We start from the raw sequence: 9,234 nt of genomic DNA on the forward strand, positions 1-9,234 counted from the left end.
ATCTGGGCCTGTCCCAGGAGAGCAGTATATCCTTAGCTTCGGACTCATTAAAGGAAAAAGCTTCTTCCTGTTCGTGGTGAGTAATCGCTGTTCAGATGTCCAGAAGTTATTTTCGGTCATAAGAGATGGTAGCAGCAACATTATGTACAAAATAAGTTAAAAAATAAGTTACAAACAATTAACTAACAAAATAGCACAATTGGTCAGGAGCATATAAAACGTCAGCCATCCTCTTCTGCACCATCTTAAATACGCCTCTCTAACACATAGAGCAGGCATTGGTGTCTGTTTATTATTGATTCAGTCCCGACGATAGTCACACGTAGAGAGGGAAAAGGTTCAACTAAGATAATGCATTACTCAGCAAATGTTGTCATTTCTAGATCTGCCTCTGTTAAAAGCCAATGCAAAATATACACTGAGTGTACATTCTTAGAAAGAAAGGGTGCTATCTACCTAAAGAACCTAAAGCGGTTCTTCGGCTGTCCCCATAGGATAATCCTTTGAAGAACCCTTTTTTGTTCCAGGTGGAAGCTTTTTGAGTTCCATGTAGAACCCTTTCCACAGAGGGTTCTACATGGAAGCCAAAATAATTCTACCTGGAACCAAAAAGGGTTCTACTGAGAAACAAAAAGTGTTCTATGTGGACTAAACATTAGGAACACCTTCCTAATATTGAGTTGAGTTGAGTTGAACAGCCTCAATTCATCGGGGCATGGACTCTACAAGGTGTCGAAAGCGTTCCACAGGGATGCTGGCTCATATTGACTCCAATGCTTCCCACAATTTTATCAAGTTGGCTGGATGTCCTTTGGGTGGTGGACCATTCTTGATGCACACAGGAAACTGTTGTGATTGAAAAACCCAGCAGCGTTGCAGTACCCTGACATACTCATACCGGTGCGCCTGGCACCTGCTAGGCACTTATAAATCTTTTGTCTTGCCCATTCACCCTCTGAATGGCGCACACACACAATAAATATCTCAATTGTCTCAAGGCTCAACAATCCTTATTTAACCTGTCTCCTCCCCTTCATCTACACTGATTGAAGTGGATTTACATTACATTTACATTTAAGTCATTTAGCAGACGCTCTTATCCAGAGCGACTTACAAATTGGTGCATTCACCTTATGATATCCAGTGGAACAACCACTTTACAATAGTGCATCTAACTCTTTTAAGGGGGGTGGGGGGTTAGAAGGATTACTTTATCCTATCCTAGGTATTCCTTAAAGAGGTGGGGTTTCAGGTGTCTTCGGAAGGTGGTGATTGACTCCGCTGACCTGGCGTCGTGAGGGAATTTGTTCCACCATTGGGGTGCCAGAGCAGCGAACAGTTTTGACTGGGCTGAGCGGGAACTGTACTTCCTCAGAGGTAGGGAGGCGAGCAGGCCAGAGGTGGATGAACGCAGTGCCCTTGTTAGGGTGTAGGGCCTGATCAGAGCCTGAAGGTACGGTTTAATAGGTGACATCAATAAGGGATCATAGCTTTCACCTGTATTCACCTGGTCAGTCTATGTCATGGAAAGAGCAGGTGTTCCTAATGTTTACAGGTTCCACATAAAGTCTAGTCTATTGAAATGTATTTTTATAGAGATTTAGTAATAGCTTGGATAAGCATGACAGGTCTCTATGTATGATTCATAATACAACAGCTTCCACAGATCAGAGTAAAAGATTCATATTTATCCAGTCATATTTTGTGGATTATCTGCAGTCTCCATGCAAGGTGGGTTCTGTTGACATAATCTGTATTGCACTGTAATTTCCCCGCTCACATGAATGACAAATAATGATCTTTACCTCTTTCACCCACATGTATAATTTCTGCAATGTGTACCAACATTTGGGATGAAGCGATATGAATGTTTGATCAAATACTAAACACAAAATGGCAACACAGGCTGTTTCTATGACAACTAAACCAAAGATTGGCATGGTGTCAATGTTAATTCTGCTGTTAATTTTGGGACTGTCAGTGAACTAATTTCCCTTATATATCATTTGACTAAAGACAGCCATCTATGATAATGTGCATTCCAAAGTCTGTGCAAAGTGGCAGCTCATCTAAATGTGGGAATATATAGTCCATGTCTTGAGAAAATTGGGATCTGCCCTCTCCATTTGGGAGACGTTATGCAGCAAGAAATTCACAAGACAGCTGTTTTATTGAGATAAGCCTCTGTACTGTGGGATAAATTAACAAGACTAAACATGCAAATAGCAGCAGGCCTCCAACCCATACTGCAATGCAATGTTTTTGACAAACCACATGCATTATTCCAAGGACCATTCTGTTCGCTGTGTATGGCTCTGCACTTACCAATGTTCCTAATGGTCATTAAGTTTGACATGCAGTGTCATTCAGTCTGATATTCTCTATTTTGCATCAGGACTGTTTATACTCGCAGTCCATACACATTCCCTCGTCCGGTTTGGTACATGTCTAGAATTAAACATTGCACATAATTCTCACTGGATCAGTGTCTGGGCTTTAAAAAAAAAGATTAACATTCACTGCCTAGAATGAGAATGTGTTTTTTTAATGAGGGTGTAAGCATTCTACTCCGTACCTCTGTGTAAGGTTCTGCCAATTTACGGCTTTCCTGCATGTCACATTGTTACTGACTACGTCTGAGTAATTCTATGCAGTGCCTGCTCTCTACATAACACMAGCAAATAGATTAAATTAATTCTAACATCTCATTATCAATGACAATGATGCTGGGCATCCCCCCCTCATTTCAGACGTCATTCATCCAGTCTATGATACCTTTGAGTCCAATTTCATTTGAGTTTGTACACCAGCAGTGAAGAGAAGACATGGACTCGTCTTMATTTTTCTTTGTTTGCCGTTGTATTCAATTTAGTTTGATATCTGATATTCAGATTGGGAAACAGCACACAATTCTTTATTCAGCTGAACAAGGCGCCTAATACATAATGTATGTGTAATATATGCAGTCCATATCAGTCTAGTGTGTTTACACTCTGTGAAGGCCTCCAGGTCAAACTGGTAACAATGAAATCAGATTTTAATGTCTATTTAACTTCTTGATGGAACACATTTCCTTTTCATATCCACTTTGTCTTGAAACATGTTTGTTTTTTAGTATGTAAGCAAATTATATTTTTCTTCCTCATGATTTAATAATACAGTCAATAATACCATAATGGAATCCTTCTAAAATGTATGAAAAGAAAACAAAATGTACCTGTGGTGTTTTCCTCATGCTCTGACTAGAATGTATGTCATCATCTCTGTGATCTGATCTCACACCCTTATACAGTGTCATATCCGAGTGACTAACATTTTTGGCAGAAGCCTATTGTTTGAGTCACAACACTGGCATCAATAGTTTGACTCATGGATCAGAGGACAAATAAAGATACACTACATGGCCAGGGGTATGTGGACACCCCTTCAAATTAGTGGATTTGGCTGTTTCAGCCACACCCGTTGCTGATAGGTGTATAAAATCGGGCACACCGCCATGTAATCTCCATAGACAAACATTGGCAGTAGAATGGCCTTATTGAAGAGCTCAGTGACTTTCAACGTGGCACCGTCATAGGATGCCACCTTTCCAACAAGTCAGTTCGTCAAATTTCTGCCCTGCTAAAGCTGCCCCAGTCAACTATAAGTGCTGTTATTGTGAAACGTCTAAAAATTGCCTGTTCTCGGTTGCAACATTCACTACTGAGTTCCAAACTGCCTCTGGAAGCAACATCAGCACAAAAACTGTTCGTCTGGGGCTTCATGAAATGGGTTTCCATGGCCGAGCAGCCGCACAAGCCTAAGATCACCATGCACAATACCAAGTGTCGGCTGGAGTTGTGTAAAGTTAGCAGCCATTGGACTCTGGACCAGTGGAAACGCGTTTTCTGGATTAATGAATCACGCTTCACCATCTGCCAGTCTGACAGACAAATCTGGGTTTGGCGGATGCCAGGAGAACTCTACCTGCCTGAATGCATAGTGCAAACTGTAAAGTTTGGTGGAAGAGGAATAATGGTCTGAGGCTGTTTTTCATGGTTCAGGCTAAACCCCTTATTTCCAGTGAAGGAAAATCTTAACGTTACAGCATACAATGACATTCTAGACGATTCTGTTTGAGAAAGGCCTTTTCCTGTTTCATCATGACAATGCCTCTGTGCTCAAAGTGAGGTCCATACAGAAATGGTTTGTCGAGATCAGAGCCCTGGTTAATCGAGATCAGAGCCCTGAACTCAACCCCATCAAACACCTTTGGGATGAATTGGGATGGCAACTGCGAGCCAGGCCTCATCGCCCAACATCAGTGCCGAACTCACTAATGCTCTTGTGGCTGAATGCAAGCAAGTCCCAGTAGCAATGTTCCAACATCTAGTGGAAAGCCTTTCCAGAAGAGTGKAGGCTGTTATAGCAGCAAAGGGGGGACCAACTCTATAGTAATGCTCATGATTTTGGAACGAGATGTTCGACAACCAGGTGTCCTCATACTTTTGGTCATGCAGTGTACAATGCAAATCACTGTCAGTATTACTGCCTAAATTGCAAACAGTCTCAAGCATGGCTTCTCTATTGCCATTGCTCATCATTGGTCACTCGTGGTGCCTCCATCACCTCTCTGTCTCTGTCCTGACATGTCATGATAAAGATGTCAGTTCAGATGTGAGCTTTGGGAAAAATTGACCAGTGGAACCAGTGCCCTATGGCTGTTGGTATGTTTCTTTGCCCGTTCAACACAATTAATGACCACATAATTTCTTATCGCCCATTGATAGAAAAACAGAGGAAGTCTCTTGATAACATTTACTGTATTGTAGCACTGCATTTTATGAAGGTTACATATTATCAAATGCAACTCTTTATTTATTAATATCTATTGTTCTTCTAATTTGTGAGGAGAATTACACTTAAATAATTGCCGTACTCTCACCTGTCAACTGTTGTCATGGATTAAGTTAATGCATTTTTCATGAAGTCCACAGGAGTAGGGATTATCTTGTTAAACGCTGTGTGAAAGAGAGATAAATAAACATGTTTATTTCAGTTGGCACAACAATCACAGGAGGGGGTGTGCTTCTCTGACAGTCCTGACAAATCTGTCTGGTGTATGTCTGCAAAATGCACAGACACCTCAGCAGATATTCAGCTCACTGACAACTGCCTGATTAACTTTTGGCACCTTGTTGTTATGCTAGGTAGTAGACAGGTGGGCTAGGCAGCCATTAGGCAGTCAAAATGCTAGCATCCCGTCATATTCAAGTCAATGTCAACACTCATTTAAGAAATAATCTCTGTAATTTGTTAGAGAATCCTGAATAATTATCTCTGTACCTCTATAATCCCCTAAACACTTGTTCTGTCAATACATAGTTCAGTGGTCAATTTACCACTTAAAGTAACACATTACAAATTGAAAAAACKTGTATGACTGATTGTTACTGTTCAATGTTTGGTATTAGGTGAAACTTAACATTATGAGGGTTCTGCACCTATTTGCATTCCTGTGCAAACAAATCAGAATCTGGAATATCCACCAAGCAAAAACAGAGCGATGGCTGAGAATGTAAACAAACCTGTATCCAAACAGAGGCTGTCATCACAAGCTTAGATTTACGAGAGGTTCTAATGATAAGCAGATGAAATTAATACTGTTTTTGAAAAAAGGTTATTGTTTAGTGTCATACAATACTTAATATTTAATTTGCGGCCAAATGCAAGGGAGGCACAAATAGCGTGCAAAATTGTTGTGATCTTAGCGATGTGCTGAAAAATAACTTTATAAACAAACCCAGACACATGATGTTCTTGCAGTTGAACTTTGAACATAAGGAAGACAGTTACTCTTTCCTGTATAGCTCTCTGATGGCTCATTCCTCCTTTTTCACTGATGATGGGGAAAGTAAAAACATTGAGAGGAGGCATTAACCTAACAGTACCCATATTAATTACCCTGGTTTATTTATCTTCTGTTGCCACCATTGTTTTTTCTTTTGTTGTCCCATGTATGACCCCAGTCTGTTATGTAAGGTTGATTATCGTGTATAGCCAAGGTGACATTTACACACAAAATGTGATTTAAAGATATCATTTATAGAGCTAGAATGGTGTCAAATATAGGGGTCTTTACTTTTACCTTGCATATAAATGCCTGACATACACATTACAAAGGTGTTTCATATATTAGCCTGACCCTTCCAACATCTTATCTGCCACCTTAACCTTTAAGCAAAATAAATTTGATAAAGCTTTGAAAGTGCAATCAGAAATATTTCCTTTTCAAAACAGTGTCAAAGAGACACTTTTAGAAATGTAAGGTATAGAGCAGGGGGATACTATTACAAGGTAATACTACTTGATAGAGAAGTGTCTACATCATTACATCTGGATTCCTCATATAATGAAACACTATTAATGCTGCGCTGTAATGTTTTCCGTAATTTTATATGGCACAATAGATAGCATGGGCTAGTTAATGCAGTATAGGACATTTGGAAAATCCCCCTTGAGTTGAATAACCACATCTAGACTTTATTGTCAGAGACACTTTCAGTCGTAGTGAGCAAAAATAACATGGTTTGTTTATTATGGCTATTTTTGCATTTTTGGGTCATGCATAGATTAATTGAGTAAACATAAAATAAAGTAGTACGTAACCATTTGATTTCTTACTCCTTTTTACATGAACAAATTGGAAAATAAATGGTTTCGCTAGTATCAGCGACTCATGATCTCCTTTCATGATAATTAAAAGGAATATCCTGAGCTGACAGTTGGACCCTTTCCAAATCCGATTTTCACCTCCAGTTTCTGTTTCATTGGCTGGAGTTTTCTGTGGGTGTAGACCTGACAGACTTGGTATAATGGATTAAATGAAACATAATGAGATTCCTCATGTCAGTATTCAGTGGTGAAAGCAAATTAAAGGAAATCACATGGAGCCACAGGGAGGATTTATTGATCCTTTCTTTTACTCTGTGTAATAATATGGCTGATTGCATCTGACAATGACAGATGAAATACAATGAGCTTGACATCTTTATATCTTAACGCAAARAAATACAGTGGGCCTTCGATAGTGGTTCTATCTACTATGTCAGCACAGTAAATCATTCTACAAAACTGCAGTCTGTCTTACTGATGTCAACTGACTAGTTGTATTAATTGACCATAGGCCTCTTGCTGCAGCGAGGCAGGCACCCGCTCCACCAGCTGTGTTTGAGACGGGCCAGCATCCGGCACTTCTAAAGCCATTATTTTCACACTTGGGTGGCAGCCTTTCATGTGTGTGCTGTTACATCAATGTTAAAATGCTGCTTCTCAATGGCTATCAATGATGGGCAGACCTAAGCTGTGACTGCAAATGACTACATTGCTACAGTTGAAGTCGTAAGTTTACATACACCTTAGCCAAATACATTTAAACTCAGTTTTTCACAATTCCTGACATTCAATCCTAGTAAAAATTCCCTGTCTTAGGTCAGTTAGGATCACCACTTCATTTTAAGAATGTGAAACGCCAGAATAATAGTAGAGAGAATGATTTATTTCAGCTTTTATTTCTTTCATCACATTCCCAGTGGGTCAGAAGTTTACATACACTAAATTAGTATTTGGTAGCATTGCCTTTAAATTGTTTAACTTGGGTCAAACGTTTTGGGTACCCTTCCACAAGCTTCCCAAAATAAGTTGGGTGAATTTTGGCCAGATCCTCCTGACAGAGCTGGTGTAACTGAGTCAGGTTTGTGGGCCTTCTTGCTCGCACACACTTTTTCAGCCACTCCAATACCTTGACTTTGTTGTCCTTAAGCCATTTTGCCACAACTTTGGAAATATTCTTGGGGTCATTGTCCATTTGGAAGACCCATTTGCAACCAAGCTTTACTTCCTGACTGATGTCTTGAGATGTTGCTTCAATATATCCACATAATTTTCCAGCCTCATGATGCCATCTATTTTGTGAAGTGCACCAGTCCCTCCTGCAGCAAAAGCACCCCCACAACATGATGCTGCTACCCCCGTGCTTCACGGTTGGGATGGTGTTTTTCGGCTTGCAAGCCCCTCCCTTTGTCCTCCAAACATAACAATGGTCATTATGGCCAAACAGTTCTATTTGTGGGCAGAACAGAAAAAGTGTGTGCGAGGAAGGAGGCCTACAAATCTGACTCAGATACGCCAGCTCTGTCATGAGGAATTGGCCAAAATTCATCCAACTTATTGTGGGAAGCTTGTGGAAGGCTACCCGAAACGTTTGACCCAAGTTAAACAATTTAAAGGCAATGCTACCAAATACTAATTGAGTGAATGTAAACTTCTGACCCACTGGGAATGTGATGAAAGAAATAAAAGCTGAAATAAATCATTCTCTCTACTATTATTCTGACATTTCACATTCTTAAAATGAAGTGGTGATCCCAACTGACCTAAGACAGGGAATTTTTACTAGGATTAAATGTCAGGAATTGTGAAAAACTGAGTTAAATGTATTTGGCTAAGGTGTATGTAAACTTCCAACGTCAACTGTATGTAGTGGTTCATGTCCTGAAATATGTTTAAAAACATAGGCTACCTATTTCTGGTGCCAATCCATGCTGGATGTTTTCCTGTCCCACTAGAGCTGGAAAGAAGGCATAATACACCATTGGAGTTTAGTGAATGTCTATCCCCTGACTCAGTGATATTGTTGACTCCAATCACTTGTTTGATGGATTTTCCTAATCACAGGGAGGTTGGGGCAATGAGAGCCTTCTCCTCAGAGGGATGGGGTGGAGGCTGGCCTTGTAATGGCTCCCTAGAACGAGGGAGTGGTCTGGTCACTCTTCTTGATTTTGATCCTAAAACACAGGTGCAGTGTAATTCACCTATTCCACGTCTGTCTTTGAATCTGATCCATTTTTGAACTTCCCCACCAAATCCTAAGCTATTTTCTTATCTCTAATGTATACTCATGTTGGATGTGTACCCTAGCTCTATTCTGGCACTGTACTACTGTCTATCCATTGCTGTTTCTCATTCAAACTCAATTAGGTAATTAGGTAAATAGTAGGCTATTTTAGCGTAAATGTGAAGTAGGCCTACTGTCTAATGAATTGTTAGATACTTCTGAATTTCGCTACACCCGCAATAACATCTGCTAAATATGTGTATGTGACCAATACAATTTGATTTGTAGCCTACTATAACAGAGTCTGCATTACTATTATTACCGTTTGATAACAGTGGTTATAGTTGCTATAGTTGTAA

The sequence above is a fragment of the Salvelinus sp. IW2-2015 genome, linkage group LG26 (assembly GCF_002910315.2).
Source record: "Salvelinus sp. IW2-2015 linkage group LG26, ASM291031v2, whole genome shotgun sequence".
Classification (NCBI taxonomy): domain Eukaryota; kingdom Metazoa; phylum Chordata; class Actinopteri; order Salmoniformes; family Salmonidae; genus Salvelinus; species Salvelinus sp. IW2-2015.